This window comes from Gorilla gorilla, chromosome 4 (assembly GCF_029281585.2).
Source record: "Gorilla gorilla gorilla isolate KB3781 chromosome 4, NHGRI_mGorGor1-v2.1_pri, whole genome shotgun sequence".
Classification (NCBI taxonomy): domain Eukaryota; kingdom Metazoa; phylum Chordata; class Mammalia; order Primates; family Hominidae; genus Gorilla; species Gorilla gorilla.
The window spans coordinates 189,547,279-189,569,257 of record NC_073228.2 but is presented as its reverse complement, the minus strand read 5'-3'; positions in this window follow the sequence as shown (position 1 = coordinate 189,569,257).

The following is a 21,979-nucleotide window of genomic DNA, read 5'->3' as shown; positions in this document are numbered from 1 at the left end:
TATCTGTATAAACATGGAATTATCTACACCGCTAGCTGTATAAACATGGAAATATCAGCACCGCTATCTGTATGACCATGGAAATATCTACACCGCTATCTCTATGAACATGGAAATATCTACACCGCTATCTGTATGAACATGGAAATATCTACACCACTATCTGTGCAAACATGCATACATCTTCACCGCTATCTGTATAAACATGGAAATATCTACACCGCTATCTGTATGAACATGGAAATATCTACACCGCTAACTGTTTGAACATGGAAATATCTACACCGCTGTCTGCATGAAAATGGAAATATTTACACAGCTATCTGCATATACACGGAAATATCTACAAAGCTATTACTTTACACATGGAAATAACTACACCGCTATCTCTATAAACATGGAAATATCTACAACACCATCTGTATGAACATGGAAATATCTGCACCGCCATCTGTATGAACATATAAATATCTACACCGCCATCTGTATTAAGATGTAGATATCTACACCGCTATCTGTATAAACATGGAAATATCTACACCGCTATCTGTATAAACATGGAAATATCTACACCGCTATCTGTATAAACATGGAAATAGCTACACCGCTACCTGTATAAACATGGAAATATCAGCACCGCTATCTGTATGAACATGGAAATATCTACACCGCTATCTGTATGAACATGGAAATATCTACACCGCTATCTGCATGAAAATGGAAATATCTACACAGCTATCTGCATATACATGGAAATATCTACAAAGCTATCTCTTTACACATGGAAATAACTACACCGCTATCTCTGTAAACATGGAAATATATACACCACTATCTGTATAAACATGGAAATATCTACACCGCTATCTGTATAAACATGGAAATATCTACACAGCTATCTGTATAAACATGGAAATATCTACACCGCTATCTGTATAAACATGGAATTATCTACACCGCTACCTGTATAAACATGGAAATATCAGCACCGCTATCTGTACGACCATGGAAATATCTACACCGCTATCTCTATGAACATGGAAATATCTGCACCGCTATCTGTATGAACATGGAAATAGCTACACCGCTATCTGTATGAACATGGAAATATCTACACCACTATCTGTATGAACATGGAAATATCTACACCGCTATCTGTATGAATATGGAAATAGCTACACCGCTATCTGTATGAACATGGAAATATCTACACCGCTATCTGTATGAACATGGAAATATCTACACCGCTATCTGTATGAACATGGAAATATCTACACCGCTACCTGTATCAACATGGAAATATCAGTACCGCTATCTGTATGAACATGGAAATATCTACACAGCCTTCTGGATGATCATGGAAATATCTACACCGCTATCTGTATGAACATGGAAATATCTACACCGCTATCTGTATGAACATGGAAATATCTACACCACTATCTGTATGAACATGGAAATATTTACACCGCTATCTGTATGAACATGGAAATATCTACACCACTATCTGTGCAAACATGCATACATCTTCACCGCAATCTGTATAAACATGGAAATATCTACACCGCTATCTGTATGAACATGGAAATATCTACACCGCTAACTGTTTGAACATGGAAATATCTACAAAGCTATCTGCATGAAAATGGAAATATTTACACAGCTATCTGCATATACACGGAAATATCTACAAAGCTATTTCTTTACACATGGAAATAACTACACCGCTATCTCTATAAACATGGAAATATCTACAACACCATCTGTATGAACATGGAAATATCTGCACCGCCATCTGTATGAACATATAAATATCTACACCGCCATCTGTATTAAGATGTAGATATCTACACCGCTATCTGTATAAACATGGAAATATCTACACCGCTATCTGTATAAACATGGAAATATCTACACCGCTATCTGTATAAACATGGAAATAGCTACACCGCTACCTGTATAAACATGGAAATATCAGCACCGCTATCTGTATGAACATGGAAATATCTACACCGCTATCTGTATGAACATGGAAATATCTACACCGCTATCTCCATGAAAATGGAAATATCTACACAGCTATCTGCATATACATGGAAATATCTACAAAGCTATCTCTTTACACATGGAAATAACTACACCGCTATCTCTGTAAACATGGAAATATATACACCACTATCTGTATAAACATGGAAATATCTACACCGCTATCTGTATAAACATGGAAATATCTACACAGCTATCTGTATAAACAAGGAAATATCTACACCGCTATCTGTATAAACATGGAATTATCTACACCGCTACCTGTATAAACATGGAAATATCAGCACCGCTATCTGTACGACCATGGAAATATCTACACCGCTATCTCTATGAACATGGAAATATCTACACCGCTATCTGTATGAACATGGAAATAGCTACACCGCTATCTGTATGAACATGGAAATATCTACACCACTATCTGTATGAACATGGAAATATCTACACCGCTGTCTGTATGAACATGGAAATATCTACACCGCTATCTGTATGAACATGGGAATATCTTCACCGCCATCTGTATGAACATGGATATATCTACACAGCCATCTGGATGAACACGGAAGCATCTACACCGCTATCTGTATGAGCATGGAAATATCTACACCGCTATCTGTGTAAACATGTATACATCTTCACCACTATCTGTTTAAACATGGAAATATCTACACAGCTATCTGTATGAACATGGAAATATCTACACCGCTATCTGTTTGAAAATGGAAATATCTACACCGCTATCTGCATGAAAATGGAAATATCTACAAAGCTATCTGCATATACATGGAAATATCTATACAGCTATCTCTTCACACATGGAAATAACTACACCGCTATCTCTATAAACATGGAAATATCTACACCGCCATCTGTATGAACATGGAAATATCTGCACTGCCATCTGTATGATCATATAAATATCTACACCGCTATCTGTATTAAGATGGAGATATCTACTCCGCTATCTGTATAAACATGGAAATATCTACACCGATATCTGTATAAACATGGAAATATCTACACCGCTATCTGTATGAACATGGAAATATCTTCACCGCCATCTGTATGAACATGGATTTATCTACACACCCATCCGGATGAACATGGAAATATCTACACCGCTATCTGTATGAACATGGAAATAGCTACACCGCTATCTGTATGAACATGGAAATATCTACACTGCTATCTGTATGAACATGGAAATATCTACACCGCTATCTGTATGAACATGGAAATATCAGCACCGCTACCTGTATCAACATGGAAATATCAGCACCGCTATCTGTATGAACATGGAAATATCTACACAGCCTTCAGGATGAACATGGAAATATCTACACCGCTATCTGTATGAACATGGAAATATCTACACCGCTATCTGTATGAACATGGAAATATCTACACCACTATCTGTATGAACATGGAAATATTTACACCGCTATCTGTATGAACATGGAAATATCTACCCACTATCTGTGCAAACATGCATACATCTTCACCGCTATCTGTATAAACATGGAAATATCTACACCGCTATCTGTATGAACATGGAAATATCTACACCGCTAACTGTTTGAACATGGAAATATCTACACCGCTATCTGCATGAAAATGGAAATATTTACACAGCTATCTGCATATACACGGAAATATCTACAAAGCTATTTCTTTACATATGGAAATAACTACACCGCTATCTCTATAAACATGGAAATATCTACACCACCATCTGTATGAATATGGAAATATCTGCACCGCCATCTGTATGAACATATAAATATCTACACCGCCATCTGTATTAAGATGGAGATATCTACAGCGCTATCTGTATAAACATGGAAATATCTACACCGCTATCTGTATAAACGTGGAAATACCTACACCGCTATCTCTATAAACATGGAAATATCTACACCGCTACCTGTATAAACATGGAAATATCAGCACCGCTATCTGTATGAACATGGAAATATCTACACCGCTATCTGTATGAACATGGAAATATCTACACCGCTATCTGCATGAAAATAGAAATATCTACAAAGCTATCTGCATATACATGGAAATATCTACAAAGCTATCTCTTTACACATGGAAATAACTACACCGCTATCTCTATAAACATGGAAATATCTACACCACTATCTGTATAAACATGGAAATATCTACACCGCTATCTGTGTAAACATGGAAATACCTTCACCGCAATCTGTATAAACATGGAAATATCTACACCGCTATCTGTATGAACATGGAAATATCTACACCGCTAACTGTTTGAACATGGAAATATCTACAAAGCTATCTGTACGAACATGGAAATATCTACACAGCTTTCTGTATAAACATGGAAATATCTACACCGCTATCTGTATAAACATGGAATTATCTACACCGCTACCTGTATGAACATGGAAATATCTACACCGCTATCTGTATGAACATGGAAATATCTACACCGCTACCTGTATCAACATGGAAATATCAGTACCGCTATCTGCATGAACATGGAAATATCTACACCGCTACCTGTATCAACATGGAAATATCAGTACCGCTACCTGTTTGAACATGGAAATATCTACACCGCTATCTGTATGAACATGGAAATATCTACACCGCTACCTGTATCAACATGGAAATATCAGTACCGCTATCTGCATGAACATGGAAATATCTACACCGCCTTCTGGATGAACATGGAAATATCTACACCGCTATCTGTATGAACATGGAAATATCTACACCGCTATCTGTATGAACATGGAAATATCTACACCGCTATCTGTATGAACATGGAAATATCTACACCACTATCTGTATGAACATGGAAATATTTACACCGCTATCTGTATGAACATGGAAATATCTACACCACTATCTGTGCAAACATGCATACATCTTCACCGCTATCTGTATAAACATGGAAATATCTACACCGCTATCTGTATGAACATGGAAATAACTAAACCGCTAACTGTTTGAACATGGAAATATCTACAAAGCTATCAGCATGAAAATGGAAATATTTACACAGCTATCTGCATATACACGGAAATATCTACAAAGCTATTTCTTTACACATGGAAATAACTACACTGCTATCTCTATAAACATGGAAATATCAACATCACCATCTGTATGAACATGGAAATATCTGCACCGCCATCTGTATGAACATATAAATATCTACACCGCCATCTGTATTAAGATGGAGATATCTACACCGCTATCGGTATAAACATGGAAATATCTACACCGCTATCTGTATAAACATGGAAATATCTTCACCGCTATCTGTATAAACATGGAAATATCTACACCGCTATCTGGATAAACATGGAAATATCTACACCGCTATCTGTATAAACATGGAAATATCTACACCGCTACCTGTATAAACATGGAAATATCAGCACTGCTATCGGTATGACCATGGAAATATCTACACCGCTATCTCTATGAACATGGAAATATCTACACCGCTATCTGTATGAACATGGAAATAGCTACACTGCTATCTGTATGAACATGGAAATATCTACACCACTATCTGTATGAACATGGAAATATCTACACCGCTATCTGTATGAACATGGAAATATCTACACCGCTAACTGTTTGAACATGGAAATATCTACACCGCTATCTGCATGAAAATGGAAATATTTACACAGCTATCTGCATATACACGGAAATATCTACAAAGCTATTTCTTTACACATGGAAATAACTACACCGCTATCTCTATAAACATGGAAATATCTACACCACCATCTGTATGAACATGGAAATATCTGCACCGCCATCTGTATGAACATATAAATATCTACACCGCCATCTGTATTAAGATGGAGATATCTACACCGCTATCTGTATAAACATGGAAATATCTACACCGCTATCTGTATAAACATGGAAATATCTACACTGCTATCTGTATAAACATGGAAATAGCTACACCGCTACCTGTATAAACATGGAAATATCAGCACCGCTATCTGTATGAACATGGAAATATCTACACCGCTATCTGTATGAACATGGAAATATCTACACCGCTATCTGCATGAAAATGGAAATATCTACACAGCTATCTGCATATACATGGAAATATCTACAAAGCTATCTCTTTACACATGGAAATAACTACACCGCTATTTCTGTAAACATGGAAATATATACACCACTATCTGTATAAACATGGAAATATCTACACCGCTATCTGTATAAACATGTAAATATCTACACAGCTATCTGTATAAACATGGAAATATCTACACCGCTATCTGTATAAACATGGAATTATCTACACCGCTACCTGTATAAACATGGAAATATCAGCACCGCTATCTGTATGACCATGGAAATATCTACACCGCTATCTCTATGAACATGGAAATATCTACACCGCTATCTGTATGAACATGGAAATAGCTACACCACTATCTGTATGAACATGGAAATATCTACACCACTATCTGTATGAACATGGAAATATCTACACCGCTGTCTGTATGAACATGGAAATATCTGCACCGCTATCTGTATGAACATGGGAATATCTTCACCGCCATCTGTATGAACATGGTTATATCTACACAGCCATCTGGATGAACACGGAAGTATCTACACCGCTATCTGTATGAGCATGGAAATATCTACACCGCTATCTGTGAAAACATGTATACATCTTCACCACTATCTGTTTAAACATGGAAATATCTACACAGCTATCTGTATGAACATGGAAATATCTACACCGCTATCTGTTTGAACATGGAAATATCTACCCCGCTATCTGCACGAAAATGGAAATATCTACAAAGCTATCTGCATATACATGGAAATATCTATACAGCTATCTCTTTACACATGGAAATAACTACACCGCTATCTCTATAAACATGGAAATATCTACACCGCCATCTGTATGAACATGGAAATATCTGCACCGCCATCTGTATGATCATATAAATATCTACACTGCCATCTGTATTAAGATGGAGATATCTACTTCGCTATCTGTATAAACATGGAAATATCTACACCGATATCTGTATAAACATGGAAATATCTACACCGCTATCTGTATGAACATGGAAATATCTACACCGCTACCTGTATCAACATGGAAATATCAGCACCGCTATCTGTATGAACATGGAAATATCTACACAGCCTTCAGGATGAACATGGAAATATCTACACCGCTATCTGTATGAACATGGAAATATCTACACCGCTATCTGTATAAACATGGAAATATCTACACCGCTATCTGTATGAACATGGAAATATCTACACCGCTAACTGTTTGAACATGGAAATATCTGTGTAAACGTGGAAATATCTACACCGCTATCTCTATAAACATGGAAATATCTACACCGCTACCTGTATAAACATGGAAATATCAGCATCACTATCTGTATGAACATGGAAATATCTACACCGCTATCTGTATGAACATGGAAATATCTACACCGCTATCTGCATGAAAATAGAAATATCTACAAAGCTATCTGCATATACATGGAAATATCTACAAAGATATCTCTTTACACATGGAAATAACTACACCGCTATCTCTATAAACATGGAAATATCTACACCACTATCTGTATAAACATGGAAATATCTGCACCGCTATCTGTATAAACATGGAAATATCTACACCGCTACCTGTATAAACATGGAAATATCAGAACCGCTATCTGTATTAACATGGAATTATCTACACCGCTACCTGTATAAACATGGAAATATCAGCACCGCTATCTGTATGACCATGGAAATATCTACACCGCTATCTCTATGAACATGGAAATATCTACACCGCTATCTGTATGAACATGGAAATAGCTACACCTCTATCTGTATGAACATGGAAATATCTACACCACTATCTGTATGAACATGGAAATATCTACACCGCTGTGTGTATGAACATGGAAATATCTACACCGCTATCTGTATGAACATGGGAATATCTTCACCGCCATCTGTATGAACATGGATATATCTACACAGCCATCTGGATGAACACGGAAGTATCTACACTGCTATCTGTATGAACATGGAAATATCTACACCGCTATCTGTGTAAACATGTATACATCTTCACCACTATCTGTTTAAACATGGAAATATCTACACAGCTATCTGTATGAACATGGAAATATCTACACCGCTATCTGTTTGAACATGGAAATATCTACACCGCTATCTGTATGAACATGGAAATATCTTCACCGCCATCTGTATGAATATGGATTTATCTACACACCCATCTGGATGAACATGGAAATATCTACACCGCTATCTGTATGAACATGGAAATAGCTACACCGCTATCTGTATGAACATGGAAATATCTACACCGCTATCTGTATGAACATGGAAATATCTACACCGATATCTGTATAAACATGGAAATATCTACACCGCTATCTGTATGAACATGGAAATATCTTCACCGCCATCTGTATGAACATGGATTTATATACACACCCGTCTGGATGAACATGGAAATATCTACACCGCTACCTGTATCAACATGGAAATATCATTAACGCTATCTGTATGAACATGGAAATATCTACACAGCCTTCTGGATGAACATGGAAATATCTACACCGGTATCTGTATGAACATGGAAATATCTACACCGCTATCTGTATGAACATGGAAATATCTACACCACTATCTGTATGAACATGGAAATATTTACACCGCTATCTGTATGAACATGGAAATATCTACACCACTATCTGTGCAAACATGCATACATCTTCACCGCTATCTGTATAAACATGGAAATATCTACACCGCTATCTGTATGAACATGGAAATATCTACACCGCTAACTGTTTGAACATGGAAATATCTACACCGCTATCTGCATGAAAATGGAAATATTTACACAGCTATCTGCATATACACGGAAATATCTACAAAGCTATTTCTTTACATATGGAAATAACTACACCGCTATCTCTATAAACATGGAAATATCTACACCACCATCTGTATGAACATGGAAATATCTGCACCGCCATCTGTATGAACATATAAATATCTACACCGCCATCTGTATTAAGATGGAGATATCTACACCGCTATCGGTATAAACATGGAAATATCTACACCGCTATCTCTATAAACATGGAAATATCTACACCGCTATCTGTATAAACATGGGAATATTTACACCGCTACCTGTATAAACATGGAAATATCAGCACCGCTATCTGTATGAACATGGAAATATCTACACCGCTATCTGAATGAACATGGAAATATCTACACCGCTATCTGCATGAAAATGGAAATATCTACACAGCTATCTGCATATACATGGAAATATCTACAAATCTATGTCTTTACACATGGAAATAACTACACCGCTATCTCTGTAAACATGGAAATATATACACCACTATCTGTATAAACATGGAAATATCTACAAAGCTATCTGTATGAACATGGAAATATCTACACAGCTATCTGTATAAACATGGAAATATCTACACCGCTATCTGTATAAACATGGAATTATCTACACCGCTACCTGTATAAACATGGAAATATCAGCACCGCTATCTGTATGACCATGGAAATATCTACACCGCTATCTCTATGAACATGGAAATATCTACACCGCTATCTGTATGAACATGGAAATAGCTACACCGCTATCTGTATGAACATGGAAATATCTACACCACTATCTGTATGAACATGGAAATATCTACACCGCTGTCTGTATGAACATGGAAATATCTACACCGCCATCTGTATGAACATGGATATATCTACACAGCCATCTGGATGAACACGGAAGTATCTACACCGCTATCTGTATGAGCATGGAAATATCCACACCGCTATCTGTGTAAACATGTATACATCTTCACCACTATCTGTTTAAACATGGAAATATCTACACAGCTATCTGTATGAACATGGAAATATCTACACCGCTATCTGTTTGAACATGGAAATATCTACACCGCTATCTGCATGAAAATGGAAATATCTACAAAGCTATCTGCATATACATGGAAATATCTAAACAGCTATCTCTTTACACATGGAAATAACTACACCGCTATCTCTATAAACATGGAAATATCTACACCGCCATCTGTATGAACATGGAAATATCTGCACCACCATCTGTATGATCATATAAATATCTACACCGCCATCTGTATTAAGATGGATATATCTACACCGCTATCTGTATGAACATGGAAATATCGACACCGATATCTGTATAAACATGGAAATATCTACACCGCTATCTGTATGAACATGGAAATATCTTCACCGCCATCTGTATGAACATGGATTTATCTACACACCCATCTGGATGAACATGGAAATATCTACACCGCTATCTGTATGAACATGGAAATAGCTACACCGCTATCTGAATGAACATGGAAATATCTACACCGCTATCTGTATGAACATGGAAATATCTACACCGATATCTGTATAAACATGGAAATATCTACACCGCTATCTGTATGAACATGGAAATATCTTCACCGCCATCTGTATGAACATGGATTTATCTACACACCCATCTGGATGAACATGGAAATATCTACACCGCTATCTGTATGAATATGGAAATAGCTACACCGCTATCTGTATGAACATGGAAATATCTACACCGCTATCTGTATGAACATGGAAACATATACACCGCTATCTGTATGAACATGGAAATATCTACACCGCTACCTGTATCAACATGGAAATATCAGTACCGCTATCTGTATGAACATGGAAATATCTACACAGCCTTCTGGATGAACATCGAAATACCTACACCGCTATCTGTATGAACATGGAAATATCTACACCGCTATCTGTATGAACATGGAAATATCTACACCACTATCTGTATGAACATGGAAATATTTACACCGCTATCTGTATGAACATGGAAATATCTACACCACTATCTGTGCAAACATGCATACATCTTCACCGCAATCTGTATAAACATGGAAATATCTACACCGCTATCTGTATGAACATGGAAATATCTACACCGCTAACTGTTTGAACATGGAAATATCTACAAAGCTATCTGCATGAAAATGGAAATATTTACACAGCTATCTGCATATACACGGAAATATCTACAAAGCTATTTCTTTACACATGGAAATAACTACACTGCTATCTCTATAAACATGGAAATATCTACACCACCATCTGTATGAACATGGAAATATCTGTACCGCCATCTGTATGAACATATAAATATCTACACCGCCATCTGTATTAAGATGGAGATATCTACACCGCTATCTGTATAAACATGGAAATATCTACACCGCTATCTGTATAAACATGGATATATCTACACCGCTATCTGTATAAACATGGAAATATCAGCACCGCTACCTGTATAAACATGGAAATATCAGCACCGCTACCTGTATGAACATGGAAATATCTACACTGCTATCTGTATGAACATGGAAATATCTACACCGCTATCTGCATGAAAATGGAAATATCTACACAGCTATCTGCATATACATGGAAATATCTACAAAGCTATCTCTTTACACATGGAAATAACTACACCGCTATCTCTGTAAACATGGAAATATATACACCACTATCTGTATAAACATGGAAATATCTACACCGCTATCTGTATAAACAAGGAAATATCTACACAGCTATCTGTATAAACATGGAAATATCTACACCGCTATCTGTATAAACATGGAATTATCTACACCGCTAGCTGTATAAACATAGAAATATCAGCACCGCTATCTGTATGACCATGGAAATATCTACACCGCTATCTCTATGAACATGGAAATATCTACACCGCTATCTGTATGAACATGGAAATATCTACACCACTATCTGTGCAAACATGCATACATCTTCACCGCTATCTGTATAAACATGGAAATATCTACACCGCTATCTGTATGAACATGGAAATATCTACACCGCTAACTGTTTGAACATGGAAATATCTACACCGCTGTCTGCATGAAAATGGAAATATTTACACAGCTATCTGCATATACACGGAAATATCTACAAAGCTATTTCTTTACACATGGAAATAACTACACCGCTATCTCTATAAACATGGAAATATCTACAACACCATCTGTATGAACATGGAAATATCTGCACCGCCATCTGTATGAACATATAAATATCTACACCGCCATCTGTATTAAGATGGAGATATCTACACCGCTATCTGTATAAACATGGAAATATCTACACCGCTATCTGTATAAACATGGAAATATCTACACCGCTATCTGTATAAACATGGAAATAGCTACACCGCTACCTGTATAAACATGGAAATATCAGCACCGCTATCTGTATGAACATGGAAATATCTACACCGCTATCTGTATGAACATGGAAATATCTACACCGCTATCTGCATGAAAATGGAAATATCTACACAGCTATCTGCATATACATGGAAATATCTACAAAGCTATCTCTTTACACATGGAAATAACTACACCGCTATCTCTGTAAACATGGAAATATATACACCACAATCTGTATAAACATGGAAATATCTACACCGCTATCTGTATAAACATGGAAATATCTACACCACTATCTGTATAAACATGGAAAAATCTACACCGCTATCTGTATAAACATGGAATTATCTACACCGCTACCTGTATAAATATGGAAATATCAGCACCGCTATCTGTACGACCATGGAAATATCTACACCGCTATCTCTATGAACATGGAAATATCTACACCGCTATCTGTATGAACATGGAAATAGCTACACCGCTATCTGTATGAACATGGAAATATCTACACCACTATCTGTATGAACATGGAAATATCTACACCGTTGTCTGTATGAACATGGAAATATCTACACCGCTATCTGTATGAACATGGGAATATCTTCACCGCCATCTGTATGAACATGGATATATCTACACAGCCATCTGGATGAACACGGAAGTATCTACACCGCTATCTGTATGAGCATGGAAACATCTACACCGCTATCTGTGTAAACATGTATACATCTTCACCACTATCTGTTTAAACATGGAAATATCTACACAGCTATCTGTATGAACATGGAAATATCTACACTGCTATCGGTTTGAACATGGAAATATCTACACCGCTATCTGCATGAAAATGGAAATATCTACAAAGCTATCTGCATATACATGGAAATATCTATACAGCTATCTCTTCAACATGGAAATAACTACACTGCTATCTCTATAAACATGGAAATATCTACACCGCCATCTGTATGAACATGGAAATATCTGCACCGCCATATGTATGATCATATAAATATCTACACCGCCATCTGTATTAAGATGGAGATATCTACTCCGCTATCTGTATAAACATGGAAATATCTACACCGATATCTGTATAAACATGGAAATATCTACACCGCTATCTGTATGAACATGGAAATATCTTCACCGCCATCTGTATGAACATGGATTTATCTACACACCCATCCGGATGAACATGGAAATATCTACACCGCTATCTGTATGAACATGGAAATAGCTACACCGCTATCTGTATGAACATGGAAATATCTACACCGCTATCTGTATGAACATGGAAATATCTACACCGCTATCTGTATGAACATGGAAATATCAGCACCGCTACCTGTATCAACATGGAAATATCAGCACCGCTATCTGTATGAACATGGAAATATCTACACAGCCTTCAGGATGAACATGGAAATATCTACACCGCTATCTGTATGAACATGGAAATATCTACACCGCTATCTGTATGAACATGGAAATATCTACACCGCTATCTGTATGAACATGGAAATATCTACACCACTATCTGTATGAACATGGAAATATTTACACCGCTATCTGTATGAACATGGAAGTAACTACCCACTATCTGTGCAAACATGCATACATCTTCACCGCTATCTGTATAAACATGGAAATATCTACACTGCTACCTGTATGAACATGGAAATATCTACACTGCTAACTGTTTGAACATGGAAATATCTACACCGCTATCTGCATGAAAATGGAAATATTTACACAGCTATCTGCATATATACGGAAATATCTACAAAGCTATTTCTTTACATATGGAAATAACTACACCGCTATCTCTATAAACATGGAAATATCTACACCACCATCTGTATGAACATGGAAATATCTGCACCGCCATCTGTATGAACATATAAATATCTACACCGCCATCTGTATTAAGATGGAGATATCTACAGCGCTATGTGTATAAACATGGAAATATCTACACCGCTATCTGTATAAACGTGGAAATATCTACACCGCTATCTCTATAAACATGGAAATATCTACACCGCTACCTGTATAAACATGGAAATATCAGCACCGCTATCTGTATGAACATGGAAATATCTACACCGCTATCTGTATGAACATGGAAATATCTACACGGCTATCTGCATGAAAATAGAAATATCTACAAAGCTATCTGCATATACATGGAAATATCTACAAACCTATCTCTTTACACATGGAAATAACTACACCGATATCTCTATAAACATGGAAATATCTACACCACTATCTGTATAAACATGGAAATATCTACACCGCTATCTGCATAAACATGGAAATATCTTCACCGCAATCTGTATAAACATGGAAATATCTACACCGCTATCTGTATGAACATGGAAATATCTACACCGCTAACTGTTTGAACATGGAAATATCTACAAAGCTATCTGCATGAAAATGGAAATATTTACACAGCTATCTGCATATACACGGAAATATCTACAAAGCTATTTCTTTACACATGGAAATAACTACACTGCTATCTCTATAAACATGGAAATATCTACACCACCATCTGTATGAACATGGAAATATCTGTACCGCCATCTGTATGAACATATAAATATCTACACCGCCATCTGTATTAAGATGGAGATATCTACACCGCTATCTGTATAAACATGGAAATATCTACACCGCTATCTGTATAAACATGGAAATATCTACACCGCTATCTGTATAAACATGGAAATATCAGCACCGCTACCTGTATAAACATGGAAATATCAGCACCGCTACCTGTATGAACATGGAAATATCTACACCGCTATCTGTATGAACATGGAAATATCTACACCGCTATCTGCATGAAAATGGAAATATCTACACAGCTATCTGCATATACATGGAAATATCTACAAAGCTATCTCTTTACACATGGAAATAACTACACCGCTATCTCTGTAAACATGGAAATATATACACCACTATCTGTATAAACATGGAAATATCTACACCGCTATCTGTATAAACATGGAAATATCTACACAGCTATCTGTATAAACATGGAAATATCTACACCGCTATCTGTATAAACATGGAATTATCTACACCGCTAGCTGTATAAACATGGAAATATCAGCACCGCTATCTGTATGACCATGGAAATATCTACACCGCTATCTCTATGAACATGGAAATATCTACACCGCTATCTGTATGAACATGGAAATATCTACACCACTATCTGTGCAAACATGCATACATCTTCACCGCTATCTGTATAAACATGGAAATATCTACACCGCTATCTGTATGAACATGGAAATATCTACACCGCTAACTGTTTGAACATGGAAATATCTACACCGCTATCTGCATGAAAATGGAAATATTTACACAGCTATCTGCATATACACGGAAATATCTACAAAGCTATTTCTTTACACATGGAAATAACTACACCGCTATCTCTTTAAACATGGAAATATCTACAACACCATCTGTATGAACATGGAAATATCTGCACCGCCATCTGTATGAACATATAAATATCTACACCGCCATCTGTATTAAGATGGAGATATCTACACCGCTATCTGTATAAACATGGAAATATCTACACCGCTATCTGTATAAACATGGAAATATCTACACCGCTATCTGTATAAACATGGAAATAGCTACACCGCTACCTGTATAAACATGGAAATATCAGCACCGCTATCTGTATGAACATGGAAATATCTACACCGCTATCTGTATGAACATGGAAATATCTACACCGCTATCTGCATGAAAATGGAAATATCTACACAGCTATCTGCATATACATGGAAATATCTACAAAGCTATCTCTTTACACATGGAAATAACTACACCGCTATCTCTGTAAACATGGAAATATATACACCACTATCTGTATAAACATGGAAATATCTACACCGCTATCTGTATAAACATGGAAATATCTACACAGCTATCTGTATAAACATGGAAATATCTACATCGCTATCTGTATAAACATGGAAATATCTACACCGCTACCTGTATAAACATGGAAATATCAGCACCGCTATCTGTATGACCATGGAAATATCTACACCGCTATCTCTATGAACATGGAAATATCTACACCGCTATCTGTATGAACATGGAAATAGCTACACCGCTATCTGTATGAACATGGAAATATCTACACCACTATCTGTATGAACATGGAAATATCTACACCGCTGTCTGTATGAACATGGAAATATCTACACCGCTATCTGTATGAACATGGGAATATCTTCACCGCCATCTGTATGAACATGGATATATCTACACAGCCATCTGGATGAACACGGAAGTATCTACACCGCTATCTGTATGAGCATGGAAATATCTACACCGCTATCTGTGTAAACATGTATACATCTTCACCACTATCTGTTTAAACATGGAAATATCTACACAGCTATCTGTATGAACATGGAAATATCTACACCGCTATCTGTTTGAACATGGAAATATCTACACCGCTATCTGCATGAAAATGGAAATATATACAAAGCTATCTGCATATACATGGAAATATCTATACAGCTATCTCTTTACACATGGAAATAACTACACCGCTATCTCTATAAACATGGAAATATCTACACCGCCATCTGTATGAACATGGAAATATCTGCACCGCCATCTGTATGATCATATAAATATCTACACCGCCATCTGTATTAAGATGGAGATATCTACTCCGCTATCTGTATAAACATGGAAATATCTACACCGATATCTGTATAAACATGGAAATATCTACACCGCTATCTGTATGAACATGGAAATATCTTCACCGCCATCTGTATGAACATGGATTTATCTACACACCCGTCCGGATGAACATGGAAATATCTACACCGCTATCTGTATGAACATGGAAATAGCTACACCGCTATCTGTATGAACATGGAAATATCAACACCGCTATCTGTATGAACATGGAAATATCTACACCGCTATCTGTATGAACATGGAAATATCAGCACCGCTACCTGTATGAACATGGAAATATCAACACAGCCTTCTGGATGAACATGGAAATATCTACACCGCTATCTGTTTGAACATGGAAATATCTACACCGCTATCTGCATGAAAATGGAAATATCTACGAAGCTATCTGCATATACATGGAAATATCTATACAGCTATCTCTTTACACATGGAAATAACTACACCGCTATCTCTATAAACATGGAAATATCTACACCGCCATCTGTATGAACATGGAAATATCTGCACCGCCATATGTATGATCATATAAATATCTACACCGCCATCTTTATTAAGATGGAGATATCTACTCCGCTATCTGTATAAACATGGAAATATCTACACCGATATCTGTATAAACATGGAAATATCTACACCGCTATCTGTATGAACATGGAAATATCTTCACCGCCATCTGTATGAACATGGATTTATCTACACACCCATCTGGATGAACATGGAAATATCTACACCGCTATCTGTATGAGCATGGAAATAGCTACACCGCTCTCTGTATGAACATGGAAATATCTACACCGCTATCTGTATGAACATGGAAATATCTACACCGCTATCTGTATGAACATGGAAATATCTACTCCGCTACCTGTATCAACATGGAAATATCAGCACCGCTATCTGTATGAACATGGAAATATCTACACAGCCTTCAGGATGAACATGGAAATATCTACACCGCTATCTGTATGAACATGGAAATATCTACACCGCTATCTGTATGAACATGGAAATATCTACACCACTATCTGTATGAACATGGAAATATTTACACCGCTATCTGTATGAACATGGAAATATCTACCCACTATCTGTGCAAACATGCATACATCTTCACCGCTATCTGTATAAACATGGAAATATCTACACCGCTATCTGTATGAATATGGAAATATCTACACCACTAACTGTTTGAACATGGAAATATCTACACAGCTATCTGCATGAAAATGGAAATATTTACACAGCTATCTGCATATACACGGAAATATCTACAAAGCTATTTCTTTACATATGGAAATAACTACACCGCTATCTCTATAAACATGGAAATATCTACACCACCATCTGTATGAACATGGAAATATCTGCACCGCCATCTGTATGAACATATAAATATCTACACCGCCATCTGTATTAAGATGGGGATATCTACAGTGCTATCTGTATAAACATGGAAATATCTACACCGCTATCTGTATAAACGTGGAAATATCTACACCGCTATCTCTATAAACATGGAAATATCTACACCGCTACCTGTATAAACATGGAAATATCAGCACCGCTATCTGTATGAACATGGAAATATCTACACCGCTATCTGTATGAACATGGAAATATCTACACCGCTATCTGCATGAAAATAGAAATATCTACAAAGCTATCTGCATATACATGGAAATATCTACAAAGCTATCTCTTTACACATGGAAATAACTACACCGCTATCTCTATAAACATGGAAATATCTACACCACTATCTGTATAAACATGGAAATATCTACACCGCTATCTGCATAAACATGGAAATATCTACACCGCTACCTGTATAAACATGGAAATATCAGCACCGCTATCTGTATGAACATGGAAATATCTACACCGCTATCTGTATGAACATGGAAATATCTACACCGCTATCTGCATGAAAATGGAAATATCTACACAGCTATCTGCATATACATGGAAATATCTAAAAAGCTATCTCTTTACACATGGAAATAACTACACCGCTTTCTCTGTAAACATGGAAATATATACACCACTATCTGTATAAACATGGAAATATCTACACCGCTATCTGTATAAATATTGAAATATCTACACAGCTATCTGTATAAACATGGAAATATCTACACCGCTATCTGTATAAACATGGAATTATCTACACCGCTACCTGTATAAACATGGAAATATCAGCACCGCTATCTGTATGACCATGGAAATATCTACACCGCTATCTCTATGAACATGGAAATATCTACACCGCTATCTGTATGAACATGGAAATAGCTACACCTCTATCTGTATGAACATGGAAATATCTACACCACTATCTGTATGAACATGGAAATATCTACTCCGCTGTCTGTATGAACATGGAAATATCTACACTGCTATGTGTATGAACATGGGAATATCTTCACCGCCATCTGTATGAACATGGATATATCTACACAGCCATCTGGATGAACTCGGAAGTATCTACACCGCTATCTGTATGAGCATGGAAATATCTACACCGCTATCTGTGTAAACATGTATACATCTTCACCACTATCTGTTTAAACATGGAAATATCTACACAGCTATCTGTATGAACATGGAAATATCTACACCGCTATCTGTTAGAACATGGAAATATCTACACCGCTATCTGCATGAAAATGGAAATATCTACAAAGCTATCTGCATATACATGGAAATATCTATACAGCTATCTCTTTACACATGGAAATAACTACACCGCTATCTCTATAAACATGGAAATATCTAAACCGCAATCTGTATGAACATGAAAATATCTGCACCATCATCTGTATGATCATATAAATATCTACACCGCCATCTGTATTAAGATGGAGATATCTACTCCGCTATCTGTATAAACATGGAAATATCTACACCGATATCAGTATAAACATGGAAATATCTACACCGCTATCTGTATGAACATGGAAATATCTTCACAGCCATCTGTATGAACATGGATTTATCTACACACCCATCTGGATGAAAATGGAAATATCTACAACGCTATCTGTATTAACATGGAAATAGCTACACCGCTAACTGTATGAACATGGAAATATCTACACCGCTATCTGTATGAACATGGAAATATCTACACCGCTATCTGTATGAACATGGAAATATCTACACCGCTACCTGTATCAACATGGAAATATCAGCACCGCTATCTGTATCAACATGGAAATATCAACACAGCCTTCTGGATGAACATGGAAATATCTACACCGCTATCTGTATGAACATGGAAATATCTACACCGCTATCTGTATGAACATGGAAATATCTACACCACTATCTGTATGAACATGGAAATATTTACACCGCTATCTGTATGAACATGGAAATATCTACCCCACTATCTGTGCAAACATGCATACAACTTCACCACTATCTGTATAAACATGGAAATAGCTACACCGCTATCTGTATGAACATGGAAATATCTACACCGCTAACTGTTTGAACATGGAAATATCTACACCGCTATCTGCATGAAAATGGAAATATTTACACAGCTATCTGCATATACATGGAAATATCTACAAAGCTATTTCTTTACACATGGAAATAACTACACCGCTATGTCTATAAACATGGAAATATCTACACCACCATCTGTATGAACATGGAAATATCTGCACCGCCATCCGTATGAACATATAAATATCTACACCGCCATCTGTATTAAGATGGAGATATCTACACCGCTATCTGTATAAACATGTAAATATCTACACCGCCATCTGTATTAAGATGGAGATATCTACACCGCTATCTGTATAAACATGTAAATATCTACACCGCTATCTGTATAAACATGGAAATATCAGCACCGCTATCTGTATTAACATGGAAATACCTACAATGCTATCTGTATGAACATGGAAATATCTACACCGATATCTGTATGAACATGGAAATATCTTCACCACCATCTGTATGAACATAGATATATCTACACAGCCATATGGATGAACATGGAAATATCAGCACCGCTGTCTGTATGAACATGGAAATATCTACACCGCTATCTGTATGAACATGGAAATATCTACACAGCTATCTGTATGAACATGGAAATATCTTCACCGCCATCTGTATGAACATGGATATATCTACACAGCCATCTGGATGAACACGGAAATATCTACACCGCTATCTGTATGAGCATGGAAATCTCTAAACCGCTATCTGTGTAAACATTTATACATCTTCTCCACTATCGGTTTAAACATGGAAATACCTACACTGCTATCTGCATGAACATGGAAATATCTACACCGCTATCTGTTTGAACATGGAAATATCTACACCGCTATCTGCATGAAAGTGGAAATATCTACAAAGCTATCTGCATATACATGGAAATATCTATACAGCTATCTCTTTCCACATGGAAATAACTACACCGCTATCTCTATAAGCATGTAAATATCTACACCGCTATCTGTATGAACATGGAAATATCTGCACCGCCATCTGTATGATCTTATAATTATCAACACCGCCATCAGTATTAAGATGGAGATATCTACAACGCTATCTGTATAAACATGGAAATAACTACACCGATATCTGTATAAACATGGAAATATCTACACCGCTATCTGTATGAACATGGAAATATCTTCACCGCCATCTGTATGAACATGGATATATCTACACAGCCATCTGGGTGAACATGGAAATATCTACACCGCTATCTGTATGAACATGGAAATAGCTACACCGCTTTCTGTATGAACATGGAAATATCTACACCGCTATCTGTGTTA